The sequence below is a fragment of the Lynx canadensis genome, chromosome D1 (genome assembly GCF_007474595.2).
Source record: "Lynx canadensis isolate LIC74 chromosome D1, mLynCan4.pri.v2, whole genome shotgun sequence".
In the NCBI taxonomy this organism is placed as follows: domain Eukaryota; kingdom Metazoa; phylum Chordata; class Mammalia; order Carnivora; family Felidae; genus Lynx; species Lynx canadensis.
Window position 1 is genome coordinate 39,684,483 of NC_044312.2, and position 10,033 is coordinate 39,694,515.

General features: G+C 37.5%; 1 pseudogene; it reads left to right on the top strand.

The window, feature by feature from the left end:
- Positions 1-5,556: 5,556 nt before the first annotated feature.
- Positions 5,557-6,141, top strand: LOC115524448 (annotated as a pseudogene).
- The last annotated feature ends 3,892 nt before the right edge of the window (positions 6,142-10,033 follow it).

Consider the following 10,033-nt stretch of genomic DNA (forward strand, 5'->3'; position numbering starts at 1 on the left):
GAAAACTATAGAAAGCTTATGAAGGAAATTGAAGAAGATACAAAGAAATGGAAAAACATTCCATGCTCATGGATTGGAAGAATAAATACTGTTAAATGTCAATACTACCCAAAGCTATCTACACATTCAGTGAAATATCAGCCAAAATTGCACCAGCATTCTTCTCAAAGCTAGAACAATCCTAAAATTTGTATGGAACCACAAAAGACCCCAAATAGCCAAAGCAATATTGAAGAAAACCAAAGCAGGAGCCATCACTATCCTAGACTTTAGCCTCTACTACAAAGCTGTAATCATAAAGACAGTATGGTATGGGCACAAAAACAGACACAGACCAATGGAATAGAATAGAGACCCCAGAATTGGACCCACAAATGTATGGCCAACTAATCTTTGACAAAGCAGGAAAGAACATCCAATGGAAAAAAAGACAGTCTCTTTAACAAATGGTGCTGAGAGAACCGGACAGCAACGTGCAGAAGAATGAAACTAGACCACTTTCTTACACCATACACAAAAATAAACTCAAAATGGATAAAGGACCTGAATGTGAGACAGGAAACCATCCAAACCCTAGAGGAGAAAGCAGGAAAAAACCTCTTTGACCTCAGCCGCAACAATTTCTTACTTGACACATCTCCAGAGGCAAGGAAATTAAAAGCAAAAATGAACCATTGGGACCTTATGAAGATAAAAAGCTTTTGCACTGCAAAGGAAACAATCAACAAAACTAAAAGGCACCTGACGGAATGGGAAAAGATATTTGCAAATGACATATCAGATAAAGGGCTTGTATCCAAAATCTATAAAGAACTCAGCAAACTCCACACCTGAAAAACAAATAATCCAGTGAAGAAATGGGCAGAAGACATGAATAGACCCTTTTCTAAACAAAACATCCAGATGACCAACAGGCATATGAAAAGATGCTCAATGTCGCTCCTCATCAGAGAAATACAAATCAAAACCACACTGAGATACCACCTCACGCCAGTCAGAGTGGCTAAAATGAGATCAGGAGACTATAGATGCTGGAGAGGATGTGGAGAAACGGGAACCCTCTTATACTGTTGGTGGGAACGCAAACTCGTGCAGCCGCTCTGGAAAACAGTGTAGAGGTTCCTCAAAAAATTAAAACTAGAATTACCTTATGACCCAGAAATAGCACTGCTAGGAATCTACCCAAGGGATACAGGAGTACTGATGCATAGGGGCACTTGTACCCCAATGTTTATAGCAGCACTTTCAACAATAGCCAAATTATGGAAAGAGCCTAAATGTCCATCAACTGATGAATGTATAAAGAGATGTGGTTTATATATACGATGGAAAACTACTTGGCAATGAGAAAGAATGAAATCTGGCCATTTGAAGCAACGTGGATAGAAGTGGAGACTGTTATGCTAAGTGAAATAAGTCAGGCAGAGAAAGACAGATACCATATGTTTTCACTCATATGTGGATCTTGAGAAACTTAACAGAAGACCATGGGGGAGGGGAAGGGGGAAAAATTTACAGAGACGGAAGAAGGCAAACCATAAGAGACTCTTGGATACTGAGAACAAATTGAGGGTTGATGGGGGGTAGGAGAAAGTGGGTGATGGGCATTGAGGAGGGCACTTGTTTGGATGACCACTGAGTGTTGTATGGAAAGCAATTTGACAATAAATTATATTTTAAAAGATTCCATGGATTTCTGTACATTGGTTTTGTTTCCTGCAACTTACTGAATTCATTTATCAGGTCTAGTAGTTTTTTTGGTGGTCTTTAAGGTTTTCCATATATTGTATCATACCATCTGCAAATAGTGAATGTTTTACTTCTTCTTTACTGATTTGGATGCCTTTTATTCCTTCCTCTTGTTTGATTGCTGTGGCTAGGACTTCCAGTGTTACATTAAATAATAGTAGTGAGAGTGGACATCCATATCTTGTTCCTGACCCTGGGTAAATGCCCTCAGGTTTCCCCCATTCAGTATGATGTTAGCTGTGGTTTTCCCATATAAGACCTTTATTATGTTGAGGTATGTTCCCTCTAAACCTACTCTTTTTGAGGGTTTTCATCATGAATAGATGTTGTACTTTGTCAAATGCTTTGTCTGCATCTATTGAAATGATCATATGGTTTTTATCCCTTCTTTTGTCGATGTGATATATCATATTAATTGACTTGCAAATATGGAACAACCCTTGCATCCCAGGGATAAACCCCAGTTGACTATGGTGAATGATTTTTTCTAATGTATCATTGGATTTTCTTTGCTAATATTTTGTTGAGGATTTTTGCATATGTTCATCAGAGATATTGACCTGTAGTTCTCCTTTTTTGTAGTTCTCTTTTACCTGGTTTTAGTGTTGGGAGAATGCTAGCTTCACAGAATGAATTAGGAAGTTTTCCTTCCTTTTCTACTTTGTGGAACAGTTTGAGAAGAATAGGTATTAACTCTTCTTTAAATGTTTGGTAGAATTCACTTGTGAAGCCATCCGGTCCTGGACTTTTATTTGCTTGGAGTTTTTTTGACTACTGATTCAATTTCACTGCTGAAAATTGGTCTGTTCAAAATTTCTATTTCTTCCTGATTCAGTTTTGAGAGGTTATATGTTTCTAGGACTTTATCTGTTTCTTCTAGGTTGTCCAATTTGTTGGCATATCATTTTTCATAATATTCTCTTATAATGTTTTATATTTCTGTGGTGTTGGTTGTTACTTCTCCTCTTTCTTTTTTTTAAAAAAAGTTTTATTTATTTATTTTTTTTTTTTGAGAGAGAGAGAGAGAGAGAGAGAGAGAGAGAGAGAGAGAGAGAAACAGAGTGTGAATAGGGGAGGGATAGAGAGAGAAGGAGTTACAGAATCCCAACCAGGCTCCAGGATCTGAGCTGTCACCACAGAGCCCGACGCAAGGCTCAACTCAGGAACTGGGAGATCATCACCCGAGCCACATTAGATGCTTAACCGACCGAGCCACAGGGTGCCCCTATTTCTCCTCTTTCATTTATGATTTTATAATTTGTGTCCTCTCGCTCTCTCTCTCTCTCCCTGTCTCCTTTTTTTTTTTTTTTTTTTTTAGAAGTCTGACTAAAGGTTTAATTATTTGGTTGATCGTTTCAAAGGACCAGATCTTGGTTTCATTGATGTGTTTTTTTGTTGTTTTAGTTTCTATTGTGTTTATTTCCAATCACTGTTACTTTTGTAACATGCTGTACAGTCTATCAGGACAATAGGAACCTTATTATCAATCTAAAATGGTTTTGCCCTCATTTCTTCCTTCGGGAGTGGAGAAGTAAGAACAATGAGAGCTAGAACAGTCAGGGAACCTTAACTTTCTTTCCTATCTGCAGACTTTGGATGGCCGTAATGGTAGAGAGCAGACCTCAGAAACCAGCTACCCCATCTGACCTACAGTTTTACTTTGAATGGAGGACAAGGGTAATGCATTTCAGGGTGTTACAGAGTTTCCATTTGGGATGATGAAAAGGTTCTGGAAATGGACAGTGGTGATGTTTGTACAACAATATGGGTACACCTAATGCTACTTAATTGTACACTTAAAAATGGAAAGTTTTATGTTATGTATATTTTATCACAACAAAAAGAATTATTTAAGGAATTACAAACATAAGGAGCAAGGAATGACATAAAAAATATTTCTGATAGAAAAAGCATAATGTAAAATTATATCTATACTATAATTAAAAGAATCTAAAATCTACACAAATGAAAAAGGATTAGAAAGGATCATGGAAAATTAAAAGTATATTTTAGGACCATGGGATTATGTATGAATATCTTCTTTCTTTTATTTATAATTTTAATAATGTTGGCACAATGTTTTTGATGTCAATTAACATAATTAGGCAATAATTGCCTACCCTCTTCCTCCCCTCCCCTAAATGCTGAATTTGAATAAAGGAATGTATATAGACAAGATCAAGAGTACCCAGAAACACCTCTTTCTGCCTTGAGGGCTCAAGGAACAAATCAGCCTGGAAATGCTTGAAGAGGAACAGAAAAAAATTCTCCCTTGGATGTAGTCCCTGGTCTATTCTCACCACTGAGCTCTGCCTAATAGAATGGCTTTCTAGAACTCTTCTGATTTGTTACTTGCCAGAATGGACTAAAAATACATCTTTTCAAAATACTTCCTGTATCAGCAGCAGAATCAATATAAATCCTCCAGAGGTCTTGGTATTTAGGACCCTAGATCTTTCCTTGGGTTACTTGTGCAGAGTCGCCATAGTGTGTTAGGGTTCAAGGAAGCAAAGGAACCTTACTTGACCATTTTGTACTTCTCACGTGCCAGAATCTAGATGAGGCATTCAGGTGAGTGTTTTAGCTCCCTCTCAGAGCAAGGTGCTGAGATAGGTATCTTTATCTCCATTTCAAAGGCAAGAGACTTGAGGTTCAAAGGATTAAGGAGCTTGCTAGTGGCTTACAAGTCTGGCAATATGAAGAAAGAGGTAAGCTACCTGAAAACCCTCCACTCTTCTACCCTGGAAACTGTGAATGCATTTATGACCAAAAATATAACATTTTAAATGCATAGATGAATTCACAAGAAAAAGGAAGAAATATATAGATGTCAGTAACAAGAGAAAGGTATAAAGGAGAGTAGTGAGAATAGTAAGTAGTGAGAACAAAGCCTGTGGCTTCCTGAGGAAGATGCTAGAACTCAGTAACTTGGGCACTTAGATTTTGCCACCTGGTGAGCCTTGAAAATGAGCTATTGGTCCTGCAAAGAATAGAAGTTAGCACTGAGGCCTGTACACACAGCCAGAATCGTCTACAAGTAAAAGGCTCAGTAAAAAGGTGAACTAGAAAAACAAAATCCATCCACCAGCACTGAATGATAGCAAAGAATATCTCTGTTTTCACCTAGAATCTAAGTGAGGAAAAAATAAAATAAAATAGTTTCAGTCAAGAATATGCAAACCTGGAGCTTTATTTCATGAGGATTTGTATTTGATTTTCTCTTGGGTATTTCTTTTTGGTTATTCTCACAGTCCCAGAAACTGCAGGCCAAGGAATTCTAATAATTGATCCCAAGCCAGTGATAGCTCACTTAATTCTGAGAAAATTAAGTGGAAAATTCTGGAGGGAGGCCAAGCCAGGCCACAAGAATTTCTCTTAGGAAAAACAAGCAAGGCTCATCAGTGATGAGCTCAGAATCAACATTTTCAAAACACATGAGGAGAACATCACCACGTGCACAAGTCAGCAGACAGTAACTAGCAGGATTTGAGCCCTAAAAACGTGAGATAACGGGATTGAAATCTAAGAGGTAGGACATAAGTGTATTTAAATTAATTAATGGAGAAATAAACCCTAATAAAAAGGTGTCACTGTGAAAACCAATGGGTATATTTTTTTTAAATAGAATTTCTAAAAATTAAAAAAAAAAGTCATTGAAGCTGTAAACAGTGGATGAGGCAGACACCTGACACCTGGTGTTAGACACCCGAAGAGAAAACAAGTCAACTAGATGAGAGATATTAATCCCCTGGGAGGGGCCTTTGCTTGGGCACAAGAAAGGTGGTCCTCATAACTGCCACTGAGGCTCCAGGCAGACGATGGGGCCTGGCAAGCACCACCAAGCCTGTAAGGAAACCCACGGACAATTCCATGTATGTTGTCAATGACGAGAATCAACTTGGCCCCAGTTTGGGGCTCTTGGATTACTGGAGAAGATTTTGGTGTTGCCCGAGGAGTTTTTGCGTTAGTTGGGTTCACTGATCTGTTGGGTGGATTTATTGCTTGAAATTGGGACAATTGTAGGTCAATTTGGGAAACGTTCTTGGTCCACTTGCTGGTAAAATCCCAATGGCACCCTATATATTAGCTTGATCTATGCAAGTCTTACTCCAGTTTCACTTGCTAATATGATAACGTCACAGATGTAATATTGGTGGCTACCAATATTTTTATGTCCGCTGTTGAATTCTTCCAATGCTGAGAATAGTTGCTAAGTTTTTCAATCCTTGCTGTGTCACTGCTAAATTAAAGCCAACGTTCGTCAGCAAAGTAAACATCGCAGCCCGGTTGATTTCGACAGTTCCTTTGGCACCTCTGCTGTTCAGTTATGCTGACAGGATTCATCTTCAGACGTGGTGTTTGATATTTTGCAGCACAGCTGCCTCAGCTTAGTTACTAGCATTATGCTCCGAATGCTGATCAGGTGAAAAAATGTCGAGGAAAGTTATCCATCATCATTAGGAGGGAAGCAATATGCATCACTGGCACCAAGGCCACTTGGAAATCTACAGGAATTTCCCATTTGAGTGCTCAGCCTGAAAAAAGACGTGTCATAAAAAACCATGTCATCAAAATTGAAGTACTGTGCATTGAAAATAAGCTTTATCATGAGGATATGCAGAATTTCCAGTGTATTTTTAAATACAAGTAGAACTGAGCATAGCATTTTTTTTTATTTTGGGGTTCTTGTTTAATTTACAAAACAACAAGTATTCCAATTATTATCAATCATTTCAAAATACATTAAAAAGAACACAGAAACGGAAATCATCACCTGTTTTAAGACAGAATTTAGAGGAGCGCCTGGGTGGTTCAGGCAGTTGAGCATACAACTCTTGATTTTGGCTTAAGTCATGATCCCAGGATCGTGGGATTGAGCCCCGTGTCAGGTTCCACGCTGAGCGTGTCAGGCTCTGTGCTGACAGTGTGGAGTCTGTTTGGGATTCTCTCTCTCTCCCTTTCCCCATTGATACGGGGCTCAGTCCCACGATCCTGGGATCATGACTTAAGCCAAAATCAAGAGTTGTATGCTCAACCGACTGAACCAACCAGGCGCCCCTCTAAATTCTGTCTTAAAACAGGTGATGATTTCAGTTTCTGTGTTCTTTTTAATGTATTTTAAAATGATTGATAATAATTGGAATACTTGTTGTTTTGTAAATTAAACAAGAACCCCAAAATAAAAAAAATGCTATGCTAAGTTCTACTTGTATTTAAAAATACATTGGAAGTTCTGCATATCCTCATGATAAAGCTTATTTTCCCCCTCACTTGCACTCTCCCTCTTTCTAAAATAAAAATTAAATTAAATTAAATTAGTCGCAAAGCACTAGGGAATTTTATGTGTTTAAATATATATCTCATGCAACCTGGCTGAAGAGTTCTGTGTTTGATTTTTAGATTTGTGGACATTGATAGTTCAATTATCTAATTGCTTAGGATAAGGAGAGAAAAAAGGAAGTTTAGCTATGGATAAAGAAAAGTTGTAAAGAGATTTAAAATGCAGGAAATTTTGAAAACAATAAATAAGATGAAACATAAAATAGAAGCTGTTGAAGTTTACACTCAGAAAAGTCCTCCAACTCTAGGGTGCCTACCAGTGTATGTACTGGGATAACAATTAGTACAGGTATTGGAATTTGAGAGCATGTCCATTACCCTTTGCTGTTTGGGAGACAATGATGTACACCACGCCTTTATACTGTGTCTCTTGCAGAATCAGTTGACATTACACTGGAGCTTCTACTCAAGTGATATAAAAACAATATGAAGTTATATGTTTTTAAAAGGTTTTAAACTTCGGAGAGTCTTTTTGTCAATATTTTACAGGAATAAGAGAGTTGGAAGTAAAAATTATTTACAAGATTCAGGACAAAATGATAACGAAATGAACAATATGAAAGAGTGGTTGGGATAGAAAGATAGGGTCTAATATACATCTAGTAGATGTTCTAGAAGAAAAGAAATAAAACGTTTGACTTATAATAGCTGAAGTTTCCCTCAATTAATGAAGGACATAAATCCAGAAAAAGAGCATTACATTTCCAAACAGAATTTTAGAAGTCCATACCCTGGCCAATTGTATTGAAACTAATAGAGTAGGCAGTCAGACAAGAGCTGGGGACAAGGGTGGGGATAAATGGGTTATACATTAGAACCCCCAGGGCACATCCTGATTTTGTGGCTCTCATCATCCTGGCCTTGTGGCTTCCAGTATCCCGGGGCTGACAGATCAAGAACCACAGGTGCAAAACAAGCACCCTCCTCTTATACCTCTGCCCCAGGGTAACCCCTAGGCTCATTATAATGCTTTTGAATTATAGTTCCCTCTCTGCACGGGGAAAAGCTGCCATAATGTTCTGGTACAAACCTTGTAGGGTCAAAAACTCCTCCCCAGGAGGAGCCCCCCCCCCTCCAAATGATTGGAGGCAGCCTCCACTAGTCTCTACCACCCTGTCCACGACCCCTGTAGCCTCAGGGAAGTTGCCACCTCTTTTCCTGCCCACTCTCCCATCTTGAGAGTATACTGTCCCAAAGAAACTGCTTCGGGCTTGCTGCTTTCCTTCTGGATGCCTTTATTCTAGCATAGGGCATCCAAGAACCAAGACCTCTATTCACACAACACAGAATCTCCCATTGATAACAAAATCATAAAACATCAAAGACATAAAGGAGATTCTAAAAGTAGCCTAGGAGAACAGACAGGTCACCACAAATGGTAATTAGACTAACAACATACTTCCTAATAACATCAACAGAGGCTAGAAAAATGTCTCCAAAATACTGAGACAAAAATACCTGTTAACCTAGACTACCAGCCCCAGCTAAACTATCACATAAGGATAAAGACATTTACAAACAAGGGGCACCTACCTGGGTGGCTCAGTTGGTTAAGTATCCAACTCTTGATTTCTGCTCAGGTAATGATGTGAGCAGGTCGTGAGATCAAGCCCTGCATCAGGCTCTGTGCTGACAGTGTGGAGTCTGTTTGGGATTCTCCCTCTCTCTCTCTCTCCCTTTCCCCGTGCTCTCTCTTTCTCTTTCTCAAATAAATAAAAAAACATTAAAAAAAGACATTTTCAGGCAAATAAGAACTACTAACATATGCACTTCAGCAATAGAAAAACTGAATCCAGGTAGAAAGAATGAGATGTAAGAAGCAAAATTAAGAGGAAAAAGGATCAATTTGAACATGCATTGTTTGAATGAAATAATAATAAAACAACAATAATACTAATTAAAGTAATTTGGAGGTATTTTTTTAATATAGCAGTAAAATACTAGCAAACAATAAAACAAAATGGGAGGGAGGAATCAGTTAAAGCCACTTACTGTCCTTGTGTTATTCGAGACAAAAGAAGAGATACTGAACAATTGTAGAATTTATGTTTAGCATTCATATTAAAAATTTAAGGGTAATTGCTAAAATAAAAGAAATAGAAGGAGCAATAGAGGAGGGAGCAGAAATAAAGAAAATTTTATCTAATAGGAGACAAGAAAGGGGCAGAAAAGAAACTCAAAATAAACAGAAATTAGAAAGAACAAAACAGGATAGTAGAAATCTACATATATCAATAATAAAAATAAACACACGAGAAGGTTAAACTTAGCAGTTACAAGGAAATGCCAGAATATTTTAAAATTTAATTAAATATTGTTTAATATAATACAGCAGTTAAAATTAATGCACCAAATGTGTCAACAAGGATAAAGCCCCAAACACAATGTTGAGTAGGGGGAAAAAGACGTAAAACAATATTGCAACATTATAACATTTATGCATATTTTTAAATACCTCAAATTATAACATATATTGTTTTCTATATTTATATACCTACACACAAAAATTTATATATTCAAATTGTTTCAAAAGTGCATGGGAAGAATACACAGAAACTTTGAGACAGTGGTTAGAGAAGTGGTAATGTTAGGGAAAAGGAATGAATGAGGGGATAAGGCTTTTGCTATTTCGGCAATGTTTTTGACTCTTTTAAAAAATATTTAAACCAAACATGGTAGACTATTAATATCTATTTTATCTTCATAGGGTGTTGGTAATCCCTATCATTTCTCTACTTTTCTCAATGTTTGCAATGTTTCCCAATTTAAAATAAAAGTGTTTCACTAAAATCTTGTTTTAGTCTCCATTCCTGGGTTTGTATCCAAAGGAATTGAAAGCAGACTCAAACAGATACTTGTACACCAATGTTCATTGCAGCTTTACTCACAATAGCCAAGAGGTATAAACAACCCAAGTGTCCACCAACAAATAAATGAATAAGCA